Raw genomic sequence first — 14,639 nt, 5'->3', positions numbered from 1 at the left:
GTTTGAGTCCCCGTAGCCGATCCTCGTGCGATGGAAATCCTTCCTCCAGGTTCCGGAGCACCCCACTATTGCTGGAAATTCCTAACAAAATATCCTTTAGCCGTCCTGACTTGTCATACTCCCACACAGTGAAGCAGCACACGGGGACAATGCACTCCCCTCGCCGCCATCTTCCTTGTCTTTAATGTTTTTAAAAAATATTTTTTTAGTTATAGTTGGACACAATATTTTATTTTATTTATTTATTTTTATGTGGTGCTGAGAATCAAACCCAGCACCTTGCACATGGTAGGCAAGCACTCCACCGCTGAGCTCCAGCCCCAGCCCCAGATGTTTTTAATTTTATGTGCTCAAATTACTAATCTTTTCTCATGTGATCATTTGTTTTCATGCGTGCATTCTTAGGAAATATTTTGTAAGATCAAGTTTTAAAGCTATCCACAATATTTTCCACTAATCATTTTAAAATTTCCTTTTAAAATATTAACATGGTTAATATATCTAGAGTTGACAATGCATATGGAATGACGTAGGAATGCAAGTGTGTATTTTATTTGTGGAATGTCAATTCCCCAGTCCCATTTGTTAAGTAATTCTCTCTTTTCCTACTTCTCTATGATGCCATCTCCATCATGAATCCAAGATTTTCATGTGGACAGTTCTGTTTCTGGGATTCTTAAGAATGTGTTGATAAACTTGTGTTTTTATTCTATTGATAAATGATTCTTGCTACATCGGTTGAGAATGTTTCCTTCCACTACAGAGTAAAAATAAAAAATATGATCATAAGTCATCCACATATATAGAAGGGTAATAATAGTAACCTGTGTGATAGAGCTTTCCTTGGGAAGAATATATGTTGGACATATTTTTTTTTTTTAAATTTGGGAGTATCAGTACACTGCTTATAGAACCCACTCAACACTAAGTAGCCATGAAGCAGAGACCTGTCCCCTACCGATGGACAGCTCTCTTTCTTTCATGACATCTATTCTGACCCTATGAAAAGTCTACCCAAGTAAAACAATTGCCACTTACTCAGTATTGTAAAGAGAGTTGTCTAATAGAAGAAAAAATAGGCATCTAATAGAAGAAAAAATAGGCCTTAATCTTCATCATGTGGGATTATGCCCCAACTTCCTTAATAAGACTCTTACTGTACAAGAATTAAAACCAAGAATCAAACTATAAAGTTTATTTTCAGCAAAAGAAACAATCTGTGAGGTGAACAGAGAGCCTACATCCTGGGAGCAAATCTTTACACCTCACATATCAGATAGTGCACTAATCTCTAGGGTTCATAAATAACTCAAAAAGCTAAACACTGAAAAAACAAATAACCCAATCAACAAATGGGCTAAGGACCTGAACAGACACTTCTCAGAAGAGGATATACAATCAATCAATAAATATAAGAAAAAATGCTCATCATCTCTAGCAATCAGAGAAATGCAAATCAAAACCACTTTAAGATATCATCTCACTCCAGTCAGAATGGCAGCTATTATGAAGACAAACAACAATAAGTGTTGGTGAGGATGTGGGGAAAAAGGTACACTCATACATTGCTGGTGGGACTGCAAATTGGTGCAGACAATATAGAAAACAGTATGGAGGTATGGAAGCACCACTTGACCCAGCTATTCCTCTCCTCGGACTATATCCAAAAGACTTAAAAACAGCATACTACAGGGACACAGCCACATCAATGTTTATAGCAGCACAATTCACAATAGCTAAAGGAGGAGAAGGCAGGGATGTGGGGATAAGAAAGATAGTAGAATGAAATAGACTGAGCCAACCTAGATGTCCTTCAGTGGATGAATGGATAAAAAAAATGTGGCATATGTACACAATGGAATTTTACTTAGCATTAAAAGAGAATAAAACCATGGCATTTGCATGTAAATGGATGGCACTGGAGAAGATAATGCTAAGTGAAGTTAGTCAATCCCCAAAAAACAAATACTGAATGTTTTCTCTGATGTAAGAAGGTTGACTCGTGGTGGGGTTGGGAGGGAGAGCATGGGAGAAATAGGGTAGAGGGGTGAGAGAGAAAGGGAGGGGGCAGGGGATTAGCAAGGATGGTGAAATGTGATGTATGAAGACTTGAATTGGGTGTCAACATACTTTATATACAAACAGAACTACAAAAATTGTGGTATATATGTGTATTAAGAATTGTAATGCAAAAAAAAAAAAAAAATAGCGTTACCTTAGGTAGAGGGAGGTGAAAGGAGGTGAAGGCAGGGGATATGGGGATAAGAAACATAGTAGAATGAAATAGACATTATACTTTATATATATGTGACTGTATAACCAATGTGATTCTACAATATGTACACTCAGAAAAAGAGAAATTATATCCCATCTACGTATGATATATCAAAGTATATAAGTGCATTCTACTGTCATGTATAACTAATTAAAACAAATTAAAAATTTTAAAAAGAGAGAATTGTGGCTTTGACCAATAGTGTTGCCCCTGCATCTCCCAAAAGAGCAAGAGTGCATGGCTCTTGGAAAACTCCCTCTGCTGAGAAGCCTTGCTTACCTTCAGTCTGGTCCTCACAACTAACCTCTTACACTGTTACCGAGAAAGCCTAATGTGTGCATGGGAGTGGGTATGTCATGAGGAATAGAACATTCAGACATTAAGATTGTATATTGCTTCCATTCTGCATTCTTCTTGCACACTACCCTAGTGTGTAATTTTGCAATGCATTTCCTCTTGCATTTTACTGAACATTTTTAAATTCTTCAAAAACTCTGTGATTCTAGAATGCTGAGTTGTTTTGTGAGCCTCTGTGTTTTCATGCAAAATGGAATGTCTAATTGATAGGAGGTTGCTGTTACATCAAAGTAGTTTTGTACTTAATGTAATTTCTACATCTGCACCAGCATTATACTATTTTATTCAGAACAACTTTATAATGACAATAGCTTAATTTATAATAATAATAGCTTAATAGTTAATTGATAAGCCAGACCCACTCCAGGTTCCTCTTTAGATTTCATGGTGTTTTAGCCTTCAAAATACTTTTTATTTTTTGGGTGGAGGATGTACTGGGTATTGAATTTAGGGGCACTCTACCATGGAGCCACATCCCCAGCCCTATTTTGTATTTTATTTCAGAGACATGGTCTCACTGAATTGTGTAGTGCCTGTTTTTGCTGAGGCTAGCACTGAACTCATGTTCCTCCTGTCTCTTCCTCCTGAGCTGCTGGCATTACATGTGTGCGCCACCGCACCTGGCTACCTTAAAAATACTTTTAAAAATAACCTAGACTAAGTCTTATATTGACAAATGTAGTATATGCCTTTATGTATTTATGTTCTTTTGAACATCTCCTAATAAAATTTTATAATTTGTCTACAGAAGTGTTAAGTCTATTATTTGATTATTCAGGCAATTTCAGTCTCTGATACTATTGTAAACAGTATATCCTGTTCAATCCCAATTCCTAATCATTTGCCACTGGAATATAAAACTTTAATACCTCAAGCTTTTATTCAGGAACCTTGACAATTTCTATAGGTATTTCCAATAATCTTTCTGGAGATTACATTTTTTTTTTCAAAATATAAATAGTTTGGGCTGGGGATGTGGCAAAAGTGGTAGTGCACTCGCCTGGCATGCAGGAGGCACTGGGTTCGATCCTCAGCACCACATTAAAAAAATAAAATAAAGATATTGGGTCCATCTAAAATTAAAAAAAGATATTTAAAAAATAGTCATCATTTGAAAATAATGCAAGTTTAAGCTTTCTATATTTTAGTATTCCATTCTTCTACTTTCTTTTATTCTCATTATATTTTACTCATGAGGATCTCCAATACAAATTTGATTAAACATGGTGATACCGGGTATGATTATTCTGATTTTAAAGTAAACATTTCTAGGGAGGAGAGATGCTAGCAAGAAGTCTGACTAGAAGCCCTACCATCCTTCCTCCCACAAAGACAACTCCCAAAATAAGCAATGCATTTTGGTGAGGGTAAGTGAAGAGAGCCTCAGAGCACATCTAAGGATCAGCAGAAGCCAGATAGAGCATGGGAACCTGGGATGTTCACACAGAGTATAGGACACACTTAGTGTCTGACACGCCATCAGCAGCCAGGAGCAGCTCAGAACAAGGGAGCCTCCTCCCTGTGTGGACTAATCAAGCAAGAGGACCCCAGCAGCTCCCACCCAAACCTTGGACACCTTCCATACTCACTACTAGGACTCTTGTATTCTCACGCCACTCAGCTCCCCTGAGGGGACTGCCTGGAGTCCACACATCTGAGCTCCAGAAGAGAAGGAGGTGACGGTGTACCCCACTCCTGTGGCCAGCACAGCTATTAGACCATGGCACCTGGGGACTGGAAATACTGCTGCATTGTGTCTTGCTCAGGTGACAAACAGCCATGGCACCCCACCTTCCCTGAGACTTAGGCACTGCTAAACCACCCACACTTGGTGGCCTGCCACTCCTGAGCTCAGCCCCTGTCACAGCCTACCCCATGGGGCCAGGCTGCAGTGAAGCCACACATCAGTGCTCCCAGTCTCTGGTGCACCCTGCCCTCAGGGCCTGGGCTGGGACTGTAGGCTGCCTCCTGGAAGAGGCATCTGAGTGCCCACAGCAGTCATAACCCACGTCTGACTGAAGTTTTACATCACTTCTTGGGACCTAGCTGAGCAGCCAGACTTGCAAGGGCTGAGATGAATGTAGTGCCATGGGTTCAGAAAACAGAGCATTGGCTGAGCTGCGTCCTCACCCTACAGGTCAGAAAACCCTACAACCCTGGGTAAGACCCAGGACCCTGCAATGCTGGAACTGTGTGAGCTTCCTAGACCTTCCAGTCCTAGAACTGGATAGGCCTCTGTGGGGGGCTGTTGCATTTTCCTTCCCTGATTGGTTGCGGCTCTGTCAGTCACTTCCAGTGATTTGGCCACATTCAAAGAGGCCCTAGATGGCTGCCCTGATCCTGGAAGTAGCAGAATGTGTCTTCATGCTTAGGTGTGCCTTCCTATAACCCGAGGGGTCGAATTACCTTACCTGTCCTTGTAACCCTGCCCCTCTTGGCCTTTTTTGGATGGAATTTTCTAAAGAATGAGGGTCTCCCCAGTAAAAGTCCACTCTTAGACATGCTCACTCTCACTAGCCCCTCATGACATTCCTTGATCTCCCATTTGGGGAGCTTGAGGCAGAGGTGCTGTCCTGGGTGTTTTATTTGGTATCCTAGGAAATTCACTTGAGCAGCCTTTGGTTTGGCTGCCTGCACTGCTGGGGGTGGCAGGCCTCCCAAGATTCTGCAGTCCTGGAACTAGATAAGAATCCTAGACCATACAATGGAGTGATCTACCAGAACCCTGCAGTTCTGGAACTGGGTGAGTTTTCTGGACCCCCCCCCCCAATTCCTGGAACTGGGCGACCCCCAAGCTGCTGAGCTGCTGAGCCACTCCACTCCCTAGAGAGGAGTCATTATATATATTTGTTTCCTTTCCCTTTGAAGTGCAGCACTGTGGGAGTCCATCCTTGAATGTGACTGAGTTTATTCCCTGGCTAGGTGTGAGGTGCTCAGACACTTTTAATGTGGCAGAGCTCTCCCCACCCTTCTTGGGTTTGAGAGCTTTTCTGTGTGTCTCACCACTGCCCCAAAGATCCAATCATCACTCCTGACCTTGCCACATTGCCCCCCCTTGACCTTCAATGGATGAAATTTTCCCCAGAATTTTTTGTTCCCCAATAAAGCCCTCTCCCTAGTGTTCTCTCTCTCTCTCTCTCTCTCTCTCTCTCTCTCTCTCTCTCTCTCTCTCTCTCTCTCTCCCCCCTCTTCAGTAAAACCTAACTGCCCCCCTGGGGAGCTTGAGGCTGAGGGTTCAAGGAGCCATCCCAGAGCTGGTTTAAAGATAAAATGGTGTCTCTGTCTTTAATTTAAATTCCCTGAGGATTTTCCCAGGTGACCAAACTGTTCACACCATTTGCACTGGCCCTGAACTAAACAGCACCACAAAATCTTCTTGCAATCACAGAATGAGAAAGGGCCGACTCTTATGTAGATCAACTAGGAGTTCCTTTGAGTTTGTTGAGATGAAAAGTGCTGAGAACAGTAACTCACCTAATAAATTCTCAGTACACTTCACCATCACCTGGTTAAGATCAATATTTCTTATTGTGTACTATATATCCTGAGATAGTGGAACTGTGTGCCTTGTCAGTGGTCTGATGGCTTTCCAATGGCCCTGTTCATAGCCCATGGTCCTCATCCCTGCCACCTGCTCCTTCTCCCACATCCTTGGGCAGTGGTTTGCAGACAGGTGCCCACCAGCATCATTTGCAGGTCATCATCTCATCTGACCTCCTTCTTCAACTGAGGCTGCTGGCCTCTCTTCCCTGGTTCCCAGGCACTGCTCATGTGATTTGCTGTCCTGGGACCTTCTCCACATTGATAGAAGGGAGCTGAGCCATTGTGGTTGGATGATAAACACCAGAACATATTTACAGTCCTGCAGAACTTCTAGCACCATGAAGAGTACAGGCTCTGCAGCCAGCTGCCTGGGTGCTGGCTCAGCTCCTGCTCCAGTTCTGCCCTGGGCAAGTCCACTGCACTAGCCCTACCTGCCTTCCTCTGTCAAGACTGACTCCTATGTGGAGATATGTTGGCATGTGGTCTTAATGATCTACTAAGGAACAGACTTAGAATTACCTGGTATGTAATAAGCAGTCAAAATTAAAAATTTTAACTTATCTTAATATTCCTCATTAGGAGCTCTAGATCTTGGGATAGTAAAATTAATGGAAGCTAGCTGGGTTCAAATTCTGACTGAATGACTCATTGGGAGCACAATTTGGAGCACACTATTAAACTAAGATCAGCCTATTAGGCTATAGGATTTATACTACCTAATTCATAACATACAGTTGTTACAGAATTAAATAATATAAATGGAATTAAGCACTTTGTATAATGCCCAGCATGTAATAAATAGGAATTACTAAACTTCAGTGCAGTGGTTTTTAGACTTTATGATTACTGATACCAGATTTAAGATCAAAGATATCATATAGGACCCTATTTTCATATATCAATTGGAATTTAGCTCTACTAGTATCTAGGACTGCAGTAGCAAGAAGTAGTTTTTTAAATCGGTGTTTAAGAACTCTTACAACAAAAATATATTAGAAAAATTGAGTGAAATATAGTTTAAAAAGTATATTCACATATGGATATTCACTAAAGGCAGACCACAGTCAAAAAAAGTTAGAAAATTCCTTATGAATTTCAAAAGTCTAGTTTGACCCCTGTTGAGCAGTTAGTCAAGATAGAACTTTCAATGTGTTAACACACCCCTCACTTGGCTTTGTTTCATGGTAGAATTTCCAGTCTGTTATTTTAGTGCTGTGCCATTATGCATGAGATGAACTAGTTTTCCTGGTTCAGGAAATGTGATGCTTCCTCTTTATCAGTGTTGTACAATAGACTTTTCTGCCATGACAGAAATGTACAGTATCTGCACTGCACTGTCAGGTCACCAGCCCATGAGCCCATGTGGTTACTGAGTTCTTGAAATAAGTGGTGGGACTGAGATACTGAAATTTGATTTTGTAGAATTTTAATTAATTTAAATAGTCATACAAGGGCTTTGGTTCCTGTATTGAATGACTAATATGTAGGTTAGCAGAAGACATTTTAATTGGTGTTCATTATAATTTTCTTTTCCTGATCTTTTTCCTTGCCTGCCTTCCTTTCTTTGTTTCATCCTTCCTTCCATTCCTTTTTCCTCCCTCTCTCCCTCACTTTTCCCTTTCTCTTTCTCCCTTTCTCTCCTTCCCCCTTCCTTCCTTCCTTCCTTCCCTCCTTCCTTCCTTCCTTCCGTCCTTCCTCCTTTCTTCCTTCCTTCCTTCCTTCTCTCTAGCACTGGAGCTCAATCCCAGGGCCTCAGCATGCAAAGAAAGTGCTCTACCACTGAAACACATCCCAGCCTTCGGGAGAGTTTTCAATTAAAGTCTCCTGAAAGAAAGCTGGGTGCACAAATATGATATTTACAATTTTAGAATGGGAGGTTCATGTATTTAATCCCAGTGGCTTGGGAGTGTGAGGCAGGAGGATCATAAGCTCAAAGCCAGTCTCAATAAATTAGTGAGATCCTGTCTGAAAAAATAAGATCTCTGAATGTGACTCAGTGGTTAAGCTCCCCAGGGTTCACTCTGCAGTTCCAAGGGGAAGATAAGAATTTTACAAATGGGAAATAACATTTTTGAAATAATACAAGTTACATAATTTTAGCTTCAATTTAAAAGTTTACTCCTATTCTCAGACTTTATTTACAGGACATTCTGCTATTTTTTTCTTGAAAACATGGTACTTAAACAAATCTGACTTTTTCAAATGTGAAAATAGAATCCACTGATAGTTAGCTGCCAATTCCTGATAGTATTTAGTTGTAAGTTCCACAAATACAGAAATGTTTTTTGTTTGTTTTTAGTACTGGAAATTGAACACAGAGCCTTGCACATGTTAGGCAAGCACTTAACTGTGAGCTTTATTCCAGCCCAGAAAGTGTTTTTAAAGATTGTCTTGTCTCTGTGATCTAGCATAGTGATGGTATATAGTAAATTGTCATTAAATGTTTGTTTAATTATTGTAATTAAATATCAACAACCTAAAGCTTTCAACTACACAACAGTCCTTAAATCCTACAATCCAATAGTGACATCAGTTTATGTTAGTAGCAAGATGGAGATGGGAACCAGGGCCACAGTGCAGTGATCCCTGGCTGGTAACTGAAACCTCAGGATGCAAGCTGCATCAGCACAGGGCACTGCCATGTGTATGGACACATGTTTGGAAACAGCCCACTAGAATCAAGGTCTATTTACCCTACAGTCTTAGGTTCAGAGTTAGAAAGGACTTTCCACATGATTTAAACCAACATTCTTTCCCCAGAAGTATTTCTCTTTACAGTGTATTAAACATGGCTGCTATGGTCTGACTATGTTCTTCCCAAATGTATATGTTGTGACAATCACCATTGTGACAGCAGCAAAAGGGACAATGAGACTTACTATACTCTCAAAATCAACTTAAATAAATTATTTCTCAATTCTAATGACATATACGTTTTCACTGGTTAATAGTACAGGTAGAAAAAGTATGTAATGTGATTTATAAGTCAAAACGTGTGATTAGGTCATGGAGCTCTATATTTTTTAACAGAATGAATGCCCTTATATAAGAGGCTTCACACATCATTCACATCCTTTTTCCCCCTTCTGCTTTCTGTCAACTGATGATGCAGCAATACACGCCACCTTGGACAATGTGAATATACTTAGTGTTACTTAACTGTACACTTCAAAATGGTCTAAATGGCAAATTGTAAGTGTATTTTACAATAAAAACATCGAAAGATGCATTTTCTATTATTCAGTGTTCCCTGCTATTATTTAGTAATCATATTCATTAAGAGCACTAACTAGCCACGCACAGTGGCTCATGCCTGTAATGCCATTGGGAGGCTGAGGCAGGAGAATTGCAAGTTCAAAGCCAGCCTCAGCAAAAGCAAAAGCAAGGTGCTAAGAAATTCAGTGAGATCCTACTCTAAATAAAAAACAAAATAGGGTTGTGGATGTAGCTCTCTGGTACCCAAAAAAAGAAGCACTAATCAAAATTTCACAACCCTGTATTTGAGATTCAATTCTGCTTGCTGCATCTCTGAAAACTAAAAGCATGTCACTTAGCTAAGCCTCAGTTTCCTCACATGTAACACAGGAATTATAAAATGCTTACTTACCCATTAGAGGTTGCTGTGAAATTTCAACTTGGTAAAGTCTAAATAGACAAAGCTCAATAAATGCTAGCTCTGATTTTATTTTTAAGTTTTCAAACCAATATGATTCTTGTACTTTGTATAAGGAAGGCTCAAAAATGGCTTTAGCATTAAAAAGGCCATTTGTTCATTTCTCCTTAGTCCTTAATGTTATGGAGAACTATAAAACAACATGCCCTAAAACCCATTTCATATCATAGTCAAGTGATGAGCCCATGTGTTGACCACTGAGTCAATAGTTAATAATCTTAAAGTATCATACTCCAAGAGGCAACAATTTCAGAGAAGCCACAATAACTTATTGTACTTGAAATAATTTACATATAATAATGTGTGTATAAACCTGTACATATAATTTTTATCAAGTATAATATGATCATACAAAAACATTGACTCACAATATAGTTCACACATACCAAAGAAGGCTGTTTTATTTTTATCTCTTTTACATCATATTTTAGGCAAGATGATGAAACCCAGAAAATAACAGGAATGGACTAGTTTATAAAAACTGGGTATTTTATAAGTGAAACACATTCAATCATCTACATCTCTCAAATTGCAAACAATGTGACTTACTATACTCTCAAAATGAACTTAAATAAATTATTGCTCAATTCTAATGACATATACGTTTTCACTGGTTGATAGTCCAGGTAAAAAAAGTATGTAAAGTGATTTATAAGTCAAAACATTTCATACAAAAGGATTTTGGGGGGGTACTGGAAATTGAACTAAGGGACACTCAACCATTGAGCCACATCCCCAGTCTTATTCTGAATTTTATTTAAAGACAGGGTTGCTAAGAGTTTTGTCATTGCTAAGGCTGGCTTTCTACTTGAGATCCACCTGTCTCAGCCTCCCAAGCTACTGGGATTACAGGCATACATCCAAAGGAATGGTTTTAACCAAACCCTTATAATGTCAAGAGAAAATGCATTGAAATTAAAAATATCTGAAGCACACATTTTTTAAGACCATTATAAAAAATACAAAAAAGGTTAAAAATGTCATAAAATAAAAATTTATACAGATAAAGTTAAGGGGTTAAAAACTATCAAATGTATTAAAATCATCTAAAGTCAAATAAGACATAATTTATCTATATAATTTAAATTATAATATTATATAAATATATTGCATATTATATAATACACATATAATATAAATTAAATACAATATATTTATATAACATTCTAATTTATATTATATTAAATATAATACATTTATTTTATCATATATACATATAATAAAAATATATATACATTATATATATAAAATTAATATATATTAATTTATAAATATATTATATATTCATATTATATATTCAAAATATATTATAAATAATTTATATATTATATTTACATAACATACTTATATATTTATGTATAAATTGTATATATTAATATATAAATATATAAGAATATATATTATATAAATTATATATATTATATGTCAAAATGTTTATGATTCATATGTATTTAATATAAATTGTATATAATATATGGAATACATGTATATTATATACACATATAATAAAATAATATATAAATTAAATAAATAAATATTATTTTATTATATATAACATATTTATTATATATCATATAATATATTTAGATTTATATTAATTTATATTATATTGCATATCATTGTCATGTAATTATATAATAATATAATTTCTATTATTAAGATAATAATACAATTATTATATTAGTATAATTTATATTAATATAATATATAAAACATATGGATTGTATTATAATTATATATAAACAACTTATCATATAGATATATGTAAATCTATGATATGTAGTATATAATATATAATACTTAATATATAATATATAAATATATTATAATTTAAATTATATAGTTTACTTATTTGGCTTTAGATGGTTTTAATGCTTCTGATAGTGTTTTATCCCTTAGCTTTATCTGTACAAATTTTTATTTTATGACAGTTCCAAACTTTTAGTATTTTTTTTTTAAATAGCAAACATTTATTGGTGTCACTTATGGTAGAAAAAAGTTCCTACACCAGATGTGCATGACCCAATCCTTAAATAGAACATTTCTGAGGTGAACACACATCCCAACCCACATTTTTATATCCAGTTTTTTAAGATAGCCAATTCCTCTCTCTCTCTCCAGCCCAAAACATGTGAGCAACTGCTGATGGAAAGCAGTAAACAGCCACTTGGGCTATAGCATTTTCAACTCCACTTTGAGGTGAAGATTCCAATTACATTTGAGACTTAAGTTCTCTCAGTTTTCTCCTAAGGAAAGTTCTGAGTCCAGTATTTACAATATTACAGCACTAGCAGATCAGTGTCTTCAACTCGTCTCTTTCTGCTGTATCCTCTTCACCAGTTGGGGGAGGGCCTACACTTTCATTGAGTTTGCTGATAATTGGCTGAACAATTTCTTCTAGTTCCGTCTTTTTAGTTTTGAAGTCTTTAATGTCAGCTTCTTGGTGGTTTCCAGCCATTCAATCTTTTCCTCTACAGCTTTTTCCATGGTCTCCTTATCTTCAGAGGAAAGTTTGCTTCCCAACTTTTCTTTATCTCCAATCTGATACTTTAGAGAGTAGGCATAGCTTTCCAACTCATTCCTAGTATCAATGCACTCCTTCAGTCTTTTGTCTTCCTCAGCAAACTTCTCAACATCATTAACCATCTTTTCAATTTCTTCAGGTGTCAGGCAATTTTGGTCATTGGTAATTGTAATCTTATTTTTGTTCTCTGTACCTTTGTCTTCAGCTGTCGCCCAAAGAATAGCATTCACATGTATCTCAAAAGTGACTTCAATCTGGGGGACCCCACAGGAGGAATTCCAGTGAGATCAAATGTACCCAGAAGGTTGTTGTCTTTTTTCAGGGGTCCTTTACCTTCATAGACCTTGATTGGAACAGTAGGTTGATTATCAGAAGCTGTAGAAAAGATCTGAGACTTCTTGGTGGGTACCACAGTGTTTCTTGGTTATCAGTTTGGTCATGACACCTCCCACAGTTTCAGTACCAAGTGTCAGGGGACATACATCAAGCAGTACTGGGTCACCTGTATCTTGATTATCAGAGAGTACACCAGCCTGGACAGTGTCACCGTATGCAACAGCCTCATCTGGGTTTATGCCACAGGATGGCTCCTTGCCATTGAAGAACTCTTTAACAAGTTGTTGAATCTTTGGAATTTGAGTAGAGCCACCAAGAAGAACAATCTCATCAATATCAGACTTCTTCAAGTCAGAATCCTCCAGTACTTTCTGAACAGGCTTCACGGTAGACCAGAACAGGTCCATGTTTTCTCTTCAAATTTTGCCTGAGTCAGGGTTTCAGAAAAGTCTTCTCCTTCATAGAAGGACTCAATTTTAATTCTTGCTTAATGTTGAGCAGACAGGGCCCACTTGGCCTTTTCTACTTCACGCTGGAGTTTCTGCACAGCTCTGTTTTCTTTCCTAATATATTTGCCAGTATTCTTTTTGTACAGCCCGATGAAATGTTCCATAACACACTGGTCAAAGTCTTCTCCACCCCGATGAGTATCTCTATTGGTGGCCATGACTTCAAAGACATCAAATTGTCAATGGGGAGAAGAGACACATAGAAGGTTCCACCACCCGGATCAAACACCAGGATGTTCTTCTCTCCCTCCCTCTTATCCAGGCCATAAGCAATAGCAGCTGCTGTAGGCTCATTGATGATCCTCATAACATTCAGGCCAGCAATAGTTCCAGCATCTTTGGTTGCTTGCCAGTGGCATCATTAAAATAGGCTGGTACAGTAACACTGCATGGGTAACCTTCTTTCCCGAATAAGCCTCCGCAGTCTCTTTCATTTTAGTGAGAATCATAGCAGAGATTTCTTCTGGAGCAAATGTCTTAGTTTGCCCACCTCCAATATCAACCTGAATGTATGGTTTAGGTTTCTCTTCAAACACTTTGAAAGGCAAGAACTTGATGTCTTCTTCACAGAAGGGTCATTCCCAGTGCTGCCAATGAGCCGCTGGGCATCGAAGACCATGTTCTCAGGATTGGAGGTGAGCTGATTCTTGACTGTATCGCAGATCAGACGTTCTTCTTCAGGGGTGAAGGCCACATAAAACGGCCTGATGCGGTTGCCCTGATTGTTGGAGATGATCTCCAGTGGCCATTCTTGAACACCCTGACGCAGGAGTAAGTGGTCCCCAGGTCGATGCCGACCACGGTACCCATGTCCGTTTCTTGTCATCCTCCTCAGCCGTGCTGCGCAGAGCAGCAGAGAACTGTGGCCACCAGAGAGAGCTTCATCTTGCCCTAGCTGTTGGCCACTTGCTCTCGTCAGCAGAAAGCCAGAAGTCGCAGGCAATCCAGCAACAGGCCGCAGCTGAGAGCAGAGAGGTTACAGGTCTCTTACACTCCAGATGCCTCAACTCTGTCTGTGTTGTCTCTGCCAATGTCTCAAACTTTTTAGTATTGAAGTGCATTTTCTTTCTACAATTGTATTAATTACCATATGTAAAAATTAACAAGTAGAATGCTAGTAAACACAGATTCGCAAGCTTTTAGGCCACTATGTAAATATTAAAAAAGTTAAGTGAATTGCCAATGCTTCCATACATGCTATAACAACACTAGAACATTATGTGGGAAAAAATATATTCATACCCAATCAAGACTTTTCAGGCACTTGCATTCAGAAGCATTTTATGAATCAGCACAAGGTTTGCTCCAAAATAAAGCTCATTTTCTCCTACTGCCCCTATTTGTTGAGAACAATATTATACATTAAAGATGCATTTACATGAATCATTTTATAGAGAAAATTATTTTAAATTTAAAATTATA

General features: G+C 38.1%; 1 pseudogene; it reads right to left on the bottom strand.

The window, feature by feature from the left end:
• Positions 1-12,135: 12,135 nt before the first annotated feature.
• LOC139707377 (endoplasmic reticulum chaperone BiP pseudogene) lies at positions 12,136-14,278 on the bottom strand (annotated as a pseudogene).
• Positions 14,279-14,639: the final 361 nt, after the last annotated feature.

Source organism: Marmota flaviventris, chromosome 10 (assembly GCF_047511675.1).
Source record: "Marmota flaviventris isolate mMarFla1 chromosome 10, mMarFla1.hap1, whole genome shotgun sequence".
NCBI classification, from domain to species: Eukaryota; Metazoa; Chordata; class Mammalia; order Rodentia; family Sciuridae; genus Marmota; species Marmota flaviventris.
Note: the sequence above shows the minus strand (reverse complement) of the source record. Positions and strands in the feature narration are given on the sequence as shown.